The sequence below is a fragment of the Triticum urartu genome, chromosome 3A, assembly GCF_056163025.1.
Source record: "Triticum urartu cultivar PI428250 chromosome 3A, HENAU_Tu73, whole genome shotgun sequence".
Classification (NCBI taxonomy): domain Eukaryota; kingdom Viridiplantae; phylum Streptophyta; class Magnoliopsida; order Poales; family Poaceae; genus Triticum; species Triticum urartu.
In genome coordinates this window covers 231,282,470-231,300,603 of record NC_141875.1, presented here as the reverse complement: position 1 = coordinate 231,300,603, position 18,134 = coordinate 231,282,470, and positions in this window count along the sequence as shown.

Here is an 18,134-nt window from a genome sequence, read left to right as displayed (position 1 = left end):
GTAGCTCCATGCAGAGCATTGTTGACATAGAAATTTACAAAATAATTACGGATCTGAATGTGGCAGACCCGTTGACTAAACTTCTCTCACAAGCAAAACATGATCACACCTCAGTACTCTTTGGGTGTTAATCACATAGCGATGTGAACTAGATTATTGACTCTAGTAAACCCTTTGGGTGTTGGTCACATGTTGTAGGATCGAAAGTATGTCTAGAGGGGGGTGATTAGACTACTTGACCAAATAAAAACTTAACCTTTTCCCAATTTTAGTTCTTGGCAGATTTTAGCTATTTTAGGATAAGTCAAGCAATCATCACACAATTCAAGCAAGCATGCAAAGAGTGTATTGGCAGCGGAAAGTAAAGCATGCAACTTGCGAGAATGTAAAGGGAAGGGTTTGGAGAGTTCAAACGCTATTGGAGACACGGATGTTTTTCCCGTGGTTCGGATAGGTGGTGCTATCCTACATCCACGTTGATGGAGACTTCAACCCACGAAGGGTAACGGTTGTGCGGGTCCACACAGGGCTCCACCCAAGGGCAATGGTTGCGCAAGTCCATGAAGGGATCCACCCACGAAGGGTCCACGAAGAAGCAACCACCCACAAAGGGTCCACGAAGAAGCAACCTTGTCTATCCCACCATGGCCATCGCCCACGAAGGACTTGCCTCACTAGCGGTAGATCTTCACGAAGTAGGCGATCTCCTTGCCCTTACAAACTCCTTGGTTCAACTCCCCAATCTTGTCGGAGGCTCCCAAGTGACACCTAGCCAATCTAGGAGACACCACTCTCCAAGAAGTAACAAATGGTGTGTAGGTAATGAACTCCTTTCTCTTGTGCTTCAAATGATAGTCTCCCCAACACTCAACTCTCTCTCATAGGATTTGGATTTGGTGGAAAGAAGATTTGAGTGGAAAGCAACTTGGGAAGGCTAGAGATCAACATTCATATGGTAGGAATGGAATATCTTGGTCTCAACACATGAGTAGGTGGTTCTCTCTCAGAACAAATGAGTTGGAATGATGTGTGTGTTCTGATGGCTCTCTCACTGAATGAGAAAGAGGTGGAGGGGTATATATAGCCTCCACACAAAATCCAACCGGTACACAGTTTTCCAATCTCGGTGGGACCGAATCAATAAACTCGGTCGGACCGAAAATGTAAACCTAGTGACCGTTAGGAATTTCGGTGGGACTGACATGCAACTCGGTAGGACTGATTCGGTTAGGGTTTGGGCATAACGTAATCTCGGTGAGATCGATTACACAAAATCGGTGAGACCGAATTTGGTAATTAGCTAACCAGAGAGTTGGTCAGGCAAACTCGGTGGGACCGATTTGCTCTTTCGGTGAGACCGAGTGGAACTCGGTGAGACCAAAAAGTTACAAAGGGGAAACACTGAGTTTACATTGCAATCTCGGTGGGACCGATTCGCTCTTTCGGTGAGACCGAAAAGTTACGAAAGGGAAACAGAGAGTTTGCAACCCCATCTCGGTGGGACCGAGATCCTTATCGGTAGAACCGAATTGCTAGGGTTTGGCAGTGGCTAATGACAAGTGAAACTCGGTGGCGCCGGATAGGACGAATCGGTAGGACCGTGTTTGGCTTAGAGTTTTGGTCATATGTGGATATGGGAAAGTAGTTGAGGATTTTGGAGCATATCATTAAGCACATGAAGTAAGAGGCTCATTAAGCAACACCTCATCCCTCCTTGATAGTATTGGCTTTTCCTATGGACTCAATGTGATCTTGGATCACTAAAATATAAAATGAAGAGTCTTGAGCTTTTGAGCTTGAGCCAATCCATTGTCCTTAGCATTTTGAGGGTTCCACTTTCACATCCATGCCATGCCAATCATTGAGCTTTCCTGAAATAATTATCTTGGAATAGTATTAGCTCAATGAGCTATATGTTGTTATGAATTACCAAAACCACCTAGGGATAGTTGCACTTTCAATCTCCCCCTTTTTGGTAATTGATGACAACATATAGATCAAAGCTTCGACAAATTATAATAAGCATGAAATATATCGTCGCTTTGAGAAGTATGTGATAAGTAAGAGCTCCCCCTAAATTTGTGCATATTTAAAATTTGCTTTGGAATGCAAATGCACAAAGAATTAGAATCATGGGTTACTCTTCCATGTCACATACATCTTGGTGGAGCGCTCAAAATGATAAGAATGAAATACATGCACTCATCACCAAGAATAGTGAATGATCACAAACGATAGATAGAATGATAATATTTAAGCAAGCATTAAGCAAACATTAAGTGTAGCTTATGATCAAACACATGATCATCAATGTCTCACAGGCATAAGGACGTAGTATCAAGCACTCAAAAGCAGAAAAGGTTCGAAAAACCACCAAATAAAACAAGAGAGAATAAAGCAACACTCTCTCTCGAAGCCTATGATCTATAAATCTTCTCCCCCTTTGGCAACAAGTTACCAAAAAGTTCCTAGAAAATGCATAGCACTAGATTGATGCTCAGGCTTGATCTTCAGGTGGTGGTTGAGTCCGGATCACTCCAAGGACGAAGGCTTCTGTAGATGTTGAAGTAGTCGCTGGAGTTGGGGCTGAAGTAGACGCTGGAGCTGAGGCTGTAGCTGGTGCTGAAGTAGTGGCTCTGGTGTCAGCAACTGGCAGTGCAGACGACCTCGGGCCTCGTGGCACTCTAGAAAAAGCATGAGTCGTGGTCCTGCCTCTCCTCTCATTCATGTCCTCCTGGAGCTGCTCCACTACAGACTGAACTTCCGTTACCTTGACATCCAAGTCATAGAACTTCTGTTCCATGATTCTCTCTAGGCTCTGCTGATTCTGAGTGAGAGTGGCCAGACTTTGCTCAATCCTCAGCGTGGATGCAATCAAGTAACCGAGCTGCTCCTGTTTGGTCTTCAAGAAGTATTCAGATGCCTCCGCTTGAGTAGGCATCCTGGCAGCTTTCTCCTTCTTCGCCTTCTCCTTCTTTGCAAATGCTTGGGCAGATAATGGCTCATTTTCTGTCATCACAACTTCATTGTCCTCGAAATCTGGACGGATGGGCAGGTGTTCCTTATCCAACAAATATACGCCCGTGCCCATCTTGGAGTTGATGAGCTCCTGAATCTGAGGGGCATATCCACAGCTCCTCTTCTGATCTGCCGCAGTCCTTTTGATTGTTTCCACTATAAGGCTCATAACTTTGAATTTTTGAGGCACGTCAAAAACATGAAGCAAATTGATCACATGACCTCTGATCATCTTGTGATCTCCAGACTTGGGCAGAAGGGTGTGCCTAAGGATCCAGTTGATCGTAGGCAATCCTGAGAGCAGATAATGCACTGAGCCAAACTTGAACGTGTCGAGTGCTTCATTCGGAATCTCCTTGTACATGTTGGACATTGAGTTATGATCCATCTTTTTCTTGGCGTAAATGTCCAAGTCCTCATCCTGCTCCTCTGGGGCATTGATCAACTTCGCCCAGTCCTCAACAGTGGATTGGTACCTTGTACCCTCTGACATCCAAGTTATCTTGCCATCCGGATAAAAGTGTGCTGTGGAGTAGAATTGCATGATCAGCTCCTCATTCCACATTGTGAGCTTCTGCCCAACAAAGTCTGCAACTCCACACGCATTAAAGCTGTCAATTACTCCGGGGTAGTACTCTTCATGTTCCTTCATGTAGGTCCAGTCGACCCATCTCATGTCACAAACGATTGGCTTCTTGTCAAGCAAAACAGTCTCATAGAAATCTTGCTGCTCCTTGGTATGAAATCTGTAATCCATGGCAGTCCTTCTCCTAGAAGCATATGGATCTGCTTCTCTCCATTTTCTGAGCCCTGAGTCTCTCCATAGCTTCATATCCTCAGCCACAGGATGAGCATCGTTGTGGTCTGGGATCTTGGGCTTGAGCTTCCGAAGGACACTCTCTTCCTCTTCTTTAGTAGCTTCAGGCACTGGGGCCTTGTTCTTTTCTGCAGCAGGTATACTCCTTGTGTTTCTCTTTGGTGCTGTCTTAGGCTTAGATGCAGCTCCCCCTGACCTTATGGCATCTCCCATAAGTTTGGCTGCCTTGGGCGCTGGTGCAGCTGCCTCTTCTTCCTCCTCCTCTTCTACCATGATGGAGGCCTTGCCAAGGACTCTAGCCACAGTCTTCTTCACTCTCTCTTTCCTTTTCTTGCCCTCAGCTGCAACGAGCTCAATGGGAGCAGGCTTCTCAGTTGAGGCTCTAGCCTTTGACATGGGCTGCCTGCCTGCTGGCCTTTTGATTTTCAGGCCCGGCTTTGAGCCTTCAGCTGGCTCAACTCTCTTGGAAGTGGCCTCTTCCTCTGCCACATAGTCCTCATCTTCAGAATCTGAGGTTTTCTTCTTCCTTTGTCTCGTGGCAGCTTTAGGCAGGTTGCTGGGTGTGCTCCTGCTGCCTTCATCATATGAACTGGAGGGACTAGTGCCCTCACTCATGACCACTTGCTGCTCTGGCAGATTCTGGCTATCACTCTGGTCTGACATGATGCAAACTGACTGCTGACCCTGTGAATAGATTATAGAAGACATAGAGTGGATGAGCATCACAAAATGCAGAGATTTTTGCAAAAAGAATGATCCAATAACTTAGTTTTAGTTTCCCACTGAAATCATCTCGGATCTACCGACTTTCAAACTCGGTGATACCGAAGCAGTTTTGGAACCTAAACTAGTGAACTCGGTAGGACCGAGTCACAGTTCGGTGGCACCGAGACTGCTAGGGTTTCACTGAGTTCAAAAATCAGTCACACCGATAAGTAATTCTCGGTCAGACCGAGTCTCACTTGTGCAATGGCATAAGCCAAATCGGTGGGACCGAGTTTTTCAACTCGGTGGGTCCGAGATGGTTTCGGCGGAAACCTAACCTAGAATTTTCGAATCAAACCTAATCTATGAGCGTTTTGACTGGATAGAAGTTTATCAAACGTGGCCAGAAACAATATGATCACAATGTGCTAGGAATCAGATTGAGGAATAGCACAAAGATCAAGTCCATACCCTAGTTCGGCGGGGACTTGCTACGGCGGCAACGGCGGGGCAGAAATCCCGTTGACGGCGACAGAAACCAGCGACTGGAGGCTGCTGGTGGCGAGAAGACAATCCGGAGACCTCGGGGGTAGAGCAGGCTATCGCGCGGGCGAAGGGGTTCGGAGAAATTTCCAAATTTTGCCCGTGACTATATATAGCCCGACCCTGTCGGTGTGACCGAGTTGAACAACTCGGTGGCACCAAGATTCATAACTGCGTGCAGTTACTGAAACTCGGTGAGACCGAAAGGTTCAAATCGGTTGCACCAAGATCGAAAACCTAGATCAACTTAATGATCTCGGTAGGACCGAAAGTGGAGTATCGGTCAGACCGAGAATCATAAAGGTTTTGGAAGTTTAAGTCTATGACGAATCGGGGACTCCGAGTGCTCCTCACACAGAGTGGTTCGAATCTGACTTGATCAAATTTTGTGATGCAACATGAATAGAGTTTGAGACGAGAAAAGCATAGATATCTAGAGGAGGTTCTTAGGCATTCTTGTCCATCCACTTGGCAAAAAGAAATAAAACCGAACAATCAAAGCAACAAGTGGATGTCCTTGAATGAGTAAAATATGCAATCAGCATGCTCACACAATAAGATGGCAAATGAAATATGTGGCAAGGCATGCACAACCAATTCTAGCATCTATCAAGCAATTTGCGATGACTAGGTCATCTATATATGAGTATATTGACTTAGGAGTCAAGTGAACACTTGATCGTAGGTCATACTCATCATTTAAGCTCAAAATGGGGTTACCATTTTTCGTTTAAGCATCTTGATGTATTCACATCTTTAGAGTTGCTTTAGCTCAAGTCTTAGAGTAAAGCTCCCCCTAGATGTGATATCCCCCCTAAGAGGGATGAACTAACCTTGGGTTTTGTCGATGATGACTTCATGTAGATATTGAAGATGTGGATGCTCAATGTTGATGTAGATCTCTTGGAGCTATCCATTTGAGTGAATTGCACTTTCAATACCTACATGGGTTAGTCCCACAAGGAACAAACAAGGATATCCATAGACATAGAGTGATGCACACAAAAGATGATGTCCATGAAAGCTTTTAGGTTACCTTGTCCCTTGTCTTACCAACAAGAGGGTTTGTGACTCCTTGAACTAGTGCAAGATGTGGAAGTTGATTGCACTTGTTCTTGCCAAAATGATAAGAGTGAAGTATGTTGGCGGAGTCACCCTCAAGAACTCTCTAGTTCTTCTTCTTTTGGATCCACATCATCTTGATGGGAATCCTTGGATTTGTAGTCGTACTTGATGAACTGGAACTTGAAGAAGTCTTGGGAATCCACTTGACTAAGGTCTTAGGAGCTTCTTCAAATGCATCAATTTCCTCTTGAAGCTTGTCCTTGCCTTTTTGCTCGTAGTCTTGTGGTGGAAGATCATCTTGAGATTGTGTCCCCTTGAAAGAAGTATACTTCTCTTGTTGAGGGACAAACTTTGTCCTGGGGTATTGATCTTCTTCCCATTCAACTCCATTGGCATTGAACTTTCGTTCAAAACCAACACCTTGATTCTTCCGGTGCATTCCTTGCTTGCGCACAATTTCCTCGAATTGCTTACTCCCGGCAAGGCTTTTGTACACTCCTTTCTCTATAATTCCCTTCAATAAGCTATTTTCTTGCTCAAGTGTAACTTGGCTAAGAGAATCATTAGTGGAATCAAGAGAACTACTAGAAGCAACAATATTGAATTTAGCATGATCATTGTTACTACTAGAGGAAGAATCTTTCTTGTCAGACTTGACTTGAGGCATGTAAGTGGATAAGAGTAAACGCTTGGCAATGTAAGAAGAACTTTTCTTGCGGAGATCATCATTGATTGCCTTTAAGAACTCATGCTCTTGCTCAAGATTGATCTTTTCAAAGCGTAGTTTCTCATGAGCTATTAAAAGTTCTCGATGATCTTCGAAGATAGTGTCATGAGCTAACTTAAGAGTTTTTAGTTCTTTAGTTAGAGCCTCAATCTTCTCCTTATCATTGTCACTCGTTTTATCTTGATTAGCATGATTAATTGGTCTTTCATCATAGTATTCATCACTAGAGTTGTCACCAAGAAAATCATCACCTAACAAGTCATCTTCATCACTATTGAAATTAACATACTCGGGGTGTGTTACCTTAGGACCTTTGGCCATGAAGCATCTTCCAATTCCTTCATTTGGTGAGTCAAATATGTCGTAGGAGTTGGTTGACACAAGTGCTAGACCGGCAACACCTTCATCTTGAGTATCTTCGGAGTCGGAGTGATAACTTCTCTCAGTGTGGCTGTCGGAGTCGGAGCCGGATACCCATTCACCAACATGAGCTTGATGTCTTCGTCTTGTGTAGCTCCTTGATGATTTTTCCTTCCTTTCCGAATCCTTGCTTCTCCGTGAGTATCTTCGTTCATAACGATCATCTCTACTCCTTCTCTCTCTTGGTGGTGATCCTTTGCTTCTTCTTTTTGGAGAATCTTCTCTTCTCTTGTAGGGAGCCGTACACTCATTGGAATAGTGTCCAGGTCTTCCACAATTGTAGCAGTTTTGCTCTCGACTAGAAGATCTTTTGTCATTGTAGGACCTTGATTTGGAGCTTCTATCTTTGCTTCTACTCTTGTAGAACTTGTTGAAGTTCTTCACCATTAAGCTCAATTCTTCATTGAAGTCTTGTTTCTCACTTGATGATGTAGGGGCTTCACATGAGGCTTTATAGGCACCACTTGATTTGTTGTGAAGTTCCTCTTTATCCTTAAGTGACATATCATGAGCAACAACTCTTCCAATCACCTCCGTTGGCTTGAGATCTTTGTAATTGGGCATCATTTGGATCAATGTGCACACGGTATCATATTTTCCATCCAAGGCTCTTAGGATCTTCTTGATGATGAATTTATCGGTCATCTCTTCACTTCCTAAGCCGGCAATCTCATTTGTGATGAGAGCAAGCCTAGAGTACATTTCAGCGACACCTTCACCATCCTTCATCTTGAACTTGTCAAGTTGGCTTTGAAGCACATCCAACTTGGATTCCTTGATGGAGTCGGTACCTTCGTGCATATCAATCAAAGTGTCCCAAATTTCCTTTGCATTCTCAAGGCGGCTGATTTTGTTGAATTCTTCGGGGCACAATCCGTTGAAGAGAATATCACAAGCTTGAGCATTGTATTGCAACATCTTCAACTCATCCGCGGTAGCTTCACGGTTTGGTTCTCTCCCATCAAAGAAGTCACCTTGCAAACCAACACACACAATAGCCCAAACAGTGGGGTTATGTCCAAGAATATGCATTTTCATTTTATGCTTCCAACTAGAAAAATTAGTACCATCAAAGTAAGGACCTCTACGGTGATAATTTCCCTCGCTAGATGCGATACTCTCCTAGGTTGTGAACCAAGGCTATGACCACCAAAAGCTATGGAGATCTAGCAAATGGAGACAAAAGCTCTGATACCACTTGTAGGATCGAAAGTATGTCTAGAGGGGGGTGATTAGACTACTTAACCAAATAAAAACTTAACCTTTTCCCAATTTTAGTTCTTGGCAGATTTTAGCTATTTTAGGATAAGTCAAGCAATCATCACACAATTCAAGCAAGCATGCAAAGAGTGTATTGGCAGCGGAATGTAAAGCATGCAACTTGCGAGAATGTAAAGGCAAGGGTTTGGAGAGTTCAAACGCTATTGGAGACACGGATGTTTTTCCCGTGGTTTGGATAGGTGGTGCTATCCTACATCCACGTTGATGGAGACTTCAACCCACGAAGGGTAACAGTTGTGCGAGTCCACACAAGGCTCCACCCAAGGGCAATGGTTGCGCGAGTCCACGAAGGGCTCCACCCACGAAGGGTCCACGAAGAAGCAACCACCCACAAAGGGTCCACGAAGAAGCAACCTTGTCTATCCCACCATGGCCATCGCCCACGAAGGACTTGCCTCACTAGCGGTAGATCTTCACGAAGTAGGCGATCTCCTTGCCCTTACAAACTCCTTGGTTCAACTCCACAATCTTGTCGGAGGCTCCCAAGTGACACCTAGCCAATCTAGGAGACACCACTCTCCAAGAAGTAACAAATGGTGTGTAGGTAATGAACTCCTTGCACTTGTGCTTCAAATGATAGTCTCCCCAACACTCAACTCTCTCTCATAGGATTTGGATTTGGTGGAAAGAAGATTTGAGTGGAAAGCAACTTGGGAAGGCTAGAGATCAAGATTCATATGGTAGGAATGGAATATCTTGGTCTCAACACATGAGTAGGTGGTTCTCTCTCAGAACAAATGAGTTGGAATGATGTGTGTGTTCTGATGGCTCTCTCACTGAATGAGAAAGAGGTGGAGGGGTATATATAGCCTCCACACAAAATCCAACCGTTACACAGTTTTCCAATCTCGGTGTGACCGAATCAATAAACTCGGTCGGACCAAAAATGTAAACCTAGTGACCGTTAGGAATTTCGGTGGGACTGACATGCAACTCGGTAGGACCGATTCGGTTAGGGTTTGGTCATAACGTAATCTCGGTGAGACCGATTACACAAACTCGGTGAGACTGAATTTGGTAATTAGCTAACCAGAGAGTTGGTCAGGAAAACTCGGTGGGACCGATTTGCTCTTTCGGTGAGACCGAAAAGTTACAAAGGGGAAACACTGAGTTTACATTGCAATCTCGGTGGGACCGATTCGCTCTTTCGGTGAGACCGAAAAGTTACGAAAGGGAAACAGAGAGTTTGCAACCCCATCTCGGTGGGACCGAGATCCTTATCGGTAGAACCGAATTGCTAGGGTTTGGCAGTGGCTAATGACAAGTGAAACTCGGTGGCGCCGGATAGGAAGAATTGGTAGGACCGAGTTTGGCTTAGAGTTTTGGTCATATGTGGATATGGGAAAGTAGTTGAGGATTTTGGAGCATATCATTAAGCACATGAAGCAAGAGGCTCATTAAGCAACACCTCATCCCTCCTTTATAGTATTGGCTTTTCCTATGGACTCAATGTGATCTTGGATCACTAAAATATAAAATGAAGAGTCTTGAGCTTTTGAGCTTGAGCCAATCCATTGTCCTTAGCATTTTGAGGGTTCCACTTTCACATCCATGCCATGCCAATCATTGAGCTTTCCTGAAATAATTATCTTGGAATAGTATTAGCTCAATGAGCTATATGTTGTTATGAATTACCAAAACCACCTAGGGATAGTTGCACTTTCACATGTCGATGTGAACTATGGGTGTTAATCACATGGTGATGTGAACTATTGATGTTAAATCACATGGCGATGTGAACTAGATTATTGACTCTAGTGCAAGTGGGAGACTGAAGGAAATATGCCCTAGAGGCAATAATAAAGTTATTATTTATTTCCTTATATCATGATAAATGTTTATTATTGATGCTAGAATTGTATTAACCAGAAACATAATACATGTGTGAATACATAGACAAACAGAGTGTCACTAGTATGCCTCTACCTGACTAGCTCGTTGATCAAAGATGGTTATGTTTCCTAACCATAGACATGAGTTGTCATTTGATTAACGGGATCACATCATTAGGAGAATGATGTGATTGACATGACCCATTCCATTAGCTTAGCACCCGATCGTTTAGTATGTTGCTATTGCTTTCTTCATGACTTATACATGTTCCTGTGGCTATGAGATTATCCAACTCCCGTTTGCCACAGGAACACTTTGTGTGCTACCAAACGTCAGAACGTAACTGGGTGATTATAAAGGTACTCTACAGGTGTCTCCAAAGGTACATGTTGGGTTGGCGTATTTCGAGATTAGGATTTGTCACTCTGATTGTCGGAGAGGTATCTCTGGGCCCTCTCGATAATGCACATCACTTAAGCCTTGCAAGAAATGCAACTAATGAGTTAGTTGCGAGATGTTGTATTACGGAACGAGTAAAGAGACTTGCCGATAATGAGATCGAAATAGGTATTCAGATACCGACGATCGAATCTCGGGCAAGTAACATACCGATGACAAAGGGAACAACGTATGTTGTTATGCGGTCTGACCGACAAAGATCTTCGTAGAATATGTAGGAGCCAATATGAGCATCCAGGTTCTGCTATTGGTTATTTACCGGAGACATGTCTCGGTCATGTCTACATTGTTCTCGAACCCATAGGGTCCGCACGCTTAACGTTACGATGACAGTTTCATTATGAGTTTATATATTTTGATGTACCGAAGGTTGTTCGGAGTTCCGGATATGATCACGGACATGACGAGGATTCTCGAAATGGTCAAGAGATAAATATCGATATATTGGACGGCTATATTCGGACACCGGAAGTGTTTTGGGTGATTTCGGAGAAAACCGGAGTGCCGAAAGGGTTACCGGAACCCCCCGGGGAAGTATTGGGCCTTAGTGGGCCTGAAGGGAGAGATAGGGCAGCAGCCCAGGAGGTGGCGCGCCCCCTCCCATGGGGAGTCTAAATTGGACTAGGGGAGGGGGCGCGGCCCCTCTTTCCCTCTCCCTCTCCCTCTCTTTCCTTCCCCCTTCTCTCTTCCTAGTTGGACTAGGAAAGGGGAGTCCTACTCCTACTAGGAGGAGGACTCCCCCCTCCTTGGCGCGCCCCAAGGGCCGGCCGGCCTCTCCCCCTTGCTCCTTTATATACGGGGGCAGGGGGCACCTCTAGACACACAAGTTGATCTTCGTGATCGTTCTCTTAGCCGTGTGCGGTGCCCCCCTCCACCATAATCCTCGATAATATTGTAGCGGTGCTTAGGCGAAGCCCTGCAACGGTAGAAAATCAAGATCGTCACCATGCCGTCGTGCTGACGGAACTCTTCCCCGACACATTGCTGGATCGGAGTCCGGGGATCGTCATCAAGCTGAACGTGTGCTAGAACTCGGAGGTGCCATAGTTTCGGTGCTTGATCGGTCGGGCCGTGAAGACGTACGACTACATCAACCGCGTTGTGCTAACGCTTCCGCTTCCGGTCTACAAGGGTACGTAGACAACACTCTCCCCTCTCGTTGCTATGCATCACCATGATCTTGCGTGTGCGTAGGAATTTTTTTTGAAATTACTACGTTCCCCAACAGAGCCCCCGTTGCTCATTTCTTCCTTCATTCCGCTTGCTTCTTCTTCCTCCTCCTTGCTGCAACATCCATGGCGCTGATACAGAGGTTCTCTGCCGCTGAGAAGGGGAAAATCTCCCGCAAAGAACTTGGGCCACTCCCACCGAAGAAGAGGTCGGTCCGCTCCCGCGACATCGTCGTGAGGCCAGAGGTGACGAGGCCTTGGTATGAGCGGCCTCCCCCTGGCTACACGCTGCCCTTGTATGCTCAGGTAGAAGGCTCCGGAGGAGGAGGTAGCGACCAACGCCTCTCGGACCATGGCCGTGGTGGCCGTGCAGTGGTGGCGTGCACCTCCGCCCCGCGAACCCACGCCGAGGGCTCCTCGCTAGAACTCGTGGTGTGGGTGGCGGTGCCACTATGCACGTGGATCCTATTGCCGCTGTTCTTTGCCAAAGTGATGCCGCCAAGGGGCCGCTCGAGTTGTGGCTGCAGCACGCCGAGTGCGGTACCCCGGTGACAGGTGCATAGGTTGAGGCCGTCTCCCAGGGCAAGATCTTCATGACCCCTGGATGGGGCGAGGCTGCCCGTGTTTGCCGCGCGGAGGGGGCCCTTGCCATCCACTTTCAGTACGACAGCGCCTCCATGATGTTCTTCAAAGTCTTTGATGAGGAAGGCTGCCGCCTGAAGTGCTGTCCTGAAGGAGATCGCCAGGACAGCGCAGGGGCAGTGCTGGGCCCGCCCATGGTCCTGCCGGCGATTCCTCTAGCAGCAGCGATGGTTTTTGGGAGTCGAGCAACTCAACCGAGCCTAACGTGACTCCGAAGACGAGCGATGACAGCTACGTGCCCCCGAGCTCACACCGTGCCTGGATCGCAGCGGCAGCGTCCGCCCGTCGCCGCCGCTGATCTGGATTGGGTTGGTGCTGGTCCCTCGTGGCCCACTCTTGATGATGGCGCCAGCGGCAATACTTGTAGATTGGGCTCCTAGAAACTTCCTTCTCTTGTTCCTTGCGAAGAATCGAGATGAACCCCGTGGGGTGTGTAAAGAATCTGTAATGCCTTGCATCAATATTATCTTCATTGTGAAATCCGTGATTGCATGTCTTGCTCTGGCACTGTCCCCCGTTTCGTCCTCGCGGTAGCTTAGTGTTCTACGCCGATAGGTCCCAGTCCCCAGGCAGGCTTCAGCCATCGCTGGTATGCCAGGTCGCGATGCCGTAGTCAAGGCCAGGAGGTAAGCGGCCTGAGGTCCGGTAAGAGCTCTTGAGGCGTGATGCTCAAGAGGCCCCCCTTAGTGTGCAAGCAGCTTCCTGATGGTATAAAAGGCAGGTGGTATTGCCAGAGCAAGGCTTCAGGAGCTGAAAATCCTAAGTTGCGAGCTGGGATGCCTTGGATACGTGACTTACCTTGGCGATCATGGATTAGTTCCTTGCGTGGCGACCGGTTCACGGGCCGCTGATGGCGATGCTTCCAGGTTGTGTCCATGCCAGCTCCCGCCCTTCGTACTTCCCTGAGTGCTTTGCGTCCTCGGGTCCCGGCCCTTGCGCGATCTCAGCCGCTGCTGGTATGCTAGGTTGCCATGCCATGGTCAAGGCCATGGGGTGAGGGCTGGAGATCCAGTAAGAGCTCCTGAGGCGCAATTGTTGGGGGGATGGACCCTAGGTTGGCAACGGAACCCGGATCCTTTTCAAAAACAACGGGGCCAGCAACGCCCCTTGAGCCGGCTCATTCTTGGCCGGGTTGCTCGACCCGGCCAAGCCCCTTGACCCCACCTAACTCCGCAACCCAACCGAACTCCTCGACTCGGCCCCAACAACCAGCTCTAGACGACCGAACCCGGCACGTCAAGACTTTGCCAACAAGCCAGCTCCACCCTTGGTGCATTCCTCAACCCGGCCACGGGTCAGCTCCCGTCCCATCCCAGACATATGATGGGATGAGTCTCCTCCTGCCAATGACCGAGGAAACAGTGCACCGCCCATGCCTCTGGTCAGCTGAGGCATGGCAACAGTGCCCCACGTACCCGCTGACTAGGGCCGGTGTGGCAATAGTGCAACCACCGTCACGAATGACACCAGCAAGCAGTGACCTGACGGAGCGCCACTATAGCACACTCAACCCGGCCACACCCTGATGATCAACAAGACGGCCAACAGTGCCCCCGTACCCGGTGGGCCCCGCGCTCGGAGAACCCGGCGAGCCCGAACCCCCGGCGGGTCCCAGCGCTGGCTTCCCAGACAATGACAACCCGGCCCCACGGCCTTGTAATATTACCATTGTATCCCTGGGGGTTGACCTATAAAACCCCCCAGGAGGCCTCCATGCACAGGGGTGAAGAAACCGATCAGTAGAACACACACATACGGAGAGGGAGCAGCCTAAGCCTTGGCCAGCCTTCCTTCTTCCCTGACACAGCTAAAGCAACAACTCTGTACTGATACACATCAACCACACTCGGCAGGACTAGGGGTATTATCTCCCCGGAGAGCCCCGAACCTGGGTATGTCTTGCGTCCCGCGCTCCCTCATGCCAACCCCGCCTCTGGCGCCCACCAGTGCCCTTGAGCCTCCTCCTATCTTTAGCCATCCCTTGGCATCTACCGTGCGCCCACCACGATAGTTGGCGCCCACCATGGGGCAGCTCGAGGTCCTGGCCGGGAGCATGCTTCAGACGAGGCCCCTCCCCGACTCCGGCGAGCCCGCCACGCTGGCGGACGAGATCATCGACACACTCACCGCCTCCGTCGCCGCGCTACGCGTCTTCGACACACATGCGGCTGACAAGTACCCAGGTGAGGTACTTGACTTTTCTGGCTCCCCCTTTCCCTTGACGGCGACGCTCTCACCGGGGCAATGGACCTCTGCCTGGAGGACTTTGTCACCGACACCGGCACATCTTTCTCGTCCAGCGCGGCAAGGAAGGCCGCCGCGCCCAAGGCCGCAGCGGAACGGGCTGGCTCGCGCAACCTGTTGCGCGCCACGATGCAGAGCCTTTGTGTCCCCATCAGCACCGACATCGACGCCTCCAACGTCGTTGAGGCTCGGGCTCGGCTTGAGGAGGACCGCCAGCGCCTGCTGGACCTCACCCAGACGCTTGTCTCCACACAGCGTCGCCTGGACTCCGCTCAGATGGAGTGCAATGCCGCCTATGACTTCACGCCGACCGCGCCTGAGCCAAGCCGGTTCACTGACGTGCGGGCCCGGGGCGGCACGATCAGGCGCGCCTTTGGCACCCTCCCGCCCATTTACGAGGCTCCCGTGAAGAACATACGCCCCGCTCAGGCGGCGGCGGTTGGCCTGGATCAGCTTGCGGGCAAAGAGCTGTAGGATCGCCTCCAGAGGGTGAATGACCTCCTCACTGCGGCCAATGCACAGCAGGACCGCCTCAACCAACTCGCCAAGCCGGCAGGATCCGGCTCCCTTAGCGACGATGGACCCGACAACCATCAGCACACGACGTCTTCACCACCTGGCGAGGCGCACTCCGGCCGCACCCGGACCAGGCGCAACCCCACCCCGACGACTGCCGGAGCCCTGGGCGACGAGCCGGCCTTGGAAGACCGATGCCGGATCGACCCCCCTCCCCAACCCAGCCGACGTCCGACTGCAGTCGACCCGTCCGCTCACAGCACTGTCGGCAGCCGGCTGGGCCCCCGCAGCATCAACGACACCGACGCCTGCCAACGCCTCGACCGACTCACCCTCTCCCAGGAGCTGGAGGAGAGCAGTCCTGTCGGCCCGGCGTGCTTCGGACTGCGCATCCCGGACGAGCCCTTCACCAAAGGGTTCACGCTCCCCTGCGACACCCCCAAGTACAACGGCACCGTGAAGCCGGAGGACTGGCTCACTGACTGCACCACCGCCATCGCCATCGCCGGTGGCAACCACCTCCTCGTCGTGCGCTACGTGCCTCTCATGCTCTAGGGATCAGCTAGCACGTGGTTGAACAGCCTGCCGGTGGGCAGCATGAACACATGGGTCGACTTCGAGGAAGCCTTCATGCGCAACTTCACCGACACCTACTAAAAGAGCTAGTTATCGACTAGAGGGTGGTGAATAGGCGAATTTGATGAAAGTATTCAAAACATGGGAGTTTCGAAGACAAACGATAGAAATGAACCTATAACCATGCAGCGGAAGGTAGACTACACTAGACAAGCCATAGTCAAGTATTCAATGAAGTGAGAGCATGAAGACTAATAGCAGCTAGGCAGTACGGATCAGGATGGAAGATAGTATGAAACCAATCTGAACAAACAGTCACACAGTGAAGACAAATGGACAATGCAAACAGGCAATGACTTCACAAGGACCAACTGTAAATAAAGAGATGGGAAGGATAGAACCAGTGGCATGTTGAAGACAATGGTGGCATGTTGAAGACAATGATTTGTTGGACCAGTTCCAGTTGTTGTGACAACTGTATGTCTGGGTAGGGAGGCTGAGATTTAACTCAGAAGACCGTGTCTTCACCTTATTCCCCTTGAGCTAAGGACACCCAGTCCTCGCCTAATCACTCTAGTAAGTCTTCAAGGTAGACTTCCAAACCTTCATAGACTTCGTTCACCGGCGATCCACAATGACTCTTGGATGCTCAGAACGCGACGCCTAACTGGCTGGAGGATTCACAGTCCTCAAGTGTAACAAGTCTTCAGATCACACAAACAGGAAGGCTTCACTGATGCCTAACACTCTTTGGCTCTGGGTGTTTAGGGCTTTGTCCTCGCAAGGATTTCTCTCTCTCAAAGGCTTCGAGGTTGGTTGCTCTCAAACGACAAAAGCCGTGCACTAACTTTGAGCAGCCAACCAATTTATGGTGTAGGGGGTGGGCTATTTATAGCCACTAGGCAACCCGACCTGATTTGTCCGAAGTGACCCTGGGTCACTAAGGAGCTGACATGTGTTCCAATGGTCAGATTTCAAACACACGCGACAACTTTACTTGGGCTACAAGTAAAGCTGACTCATCCAGCTCTGGATAAGATTTGCTCTCATTGTCTTCGCTCGAAGACATAGGAGTTTGGTTAAGCATCACTTCAGTCACTCCGACTTTGTTCACTGGGACCCCACTTAACAGTATGGTGGTTCCTATGACACAATAGAGAAGAAAAGGAAACAACGAAACAACGAAGTCTTCGCGCTCCATAGTCTTCACGCGATGTCTTCTCTTGTCATAGTCTTCAATTTGATTATCTTCACATACCACCTTTGTATTCAATGTCTTCATACATTTGTAGGGGTCATCTCCGGTAGGTAAACTAAATCAATGAGGGACTACTACCTGTGTTATCCTGCAATTGTCACAAACACATTAGTCCCTCAACCAGGTTTGTCATCATTACTCCAAAATCAACTAGGGGTGGCACTAGATGCACTTACAATCTCCCCCTTTTTGGTGATTGATGACAAACTGGTTAAAGTTTTCAACGGGGCTAAAAGTATGTGAAATTGTAAAGGATTTAAGTATTGTCTTCGTAAGTAGTAGAAAGGCTCCCCTGAAGATGTGCATATAAGTATTTTGCTTTTGAATGCAAATGCACATGGTAGGTTGTACTTGCAGAGTTCCTCTTCTACTTATGAAGACAATTTATCATGCATGAAAAGATATAACGAAGATAATGACATGCATAATGAAAAATGGACGTCTGCCAAATGACTTCGTGCGGAATTTATCGTCGCACATGCGGAATTTATCATCACATCACATAGTGTGGAAAAGGTAGCAGACGACCATCAAGTTTAAGTGTTACAACTCAAAATAAACCAAATATATCAAAAGCGAGAGTTGTAAGCACTTGGCAAATGTATCAAAAGTATAGCAACCACCCATATGGACCCGCATGAAGACTATCAACTCATATGCTTCTCCCCCTTTTGTCAGTAATGACCAAAAAGGTTTGAAGACATAGAGCTTGCTACTCATTCCCATGTGGAGTAGGCGATGAAGCAGGGTCATCGTTGTGGTTTGGTGGTGCAGACGAACTTGGTGTAGTGTCGATACGCGCCGAAGTTGGAGGTGGTGAGGTAGCATCATCTTGATCATCTATGACTCTGGCATTAACTG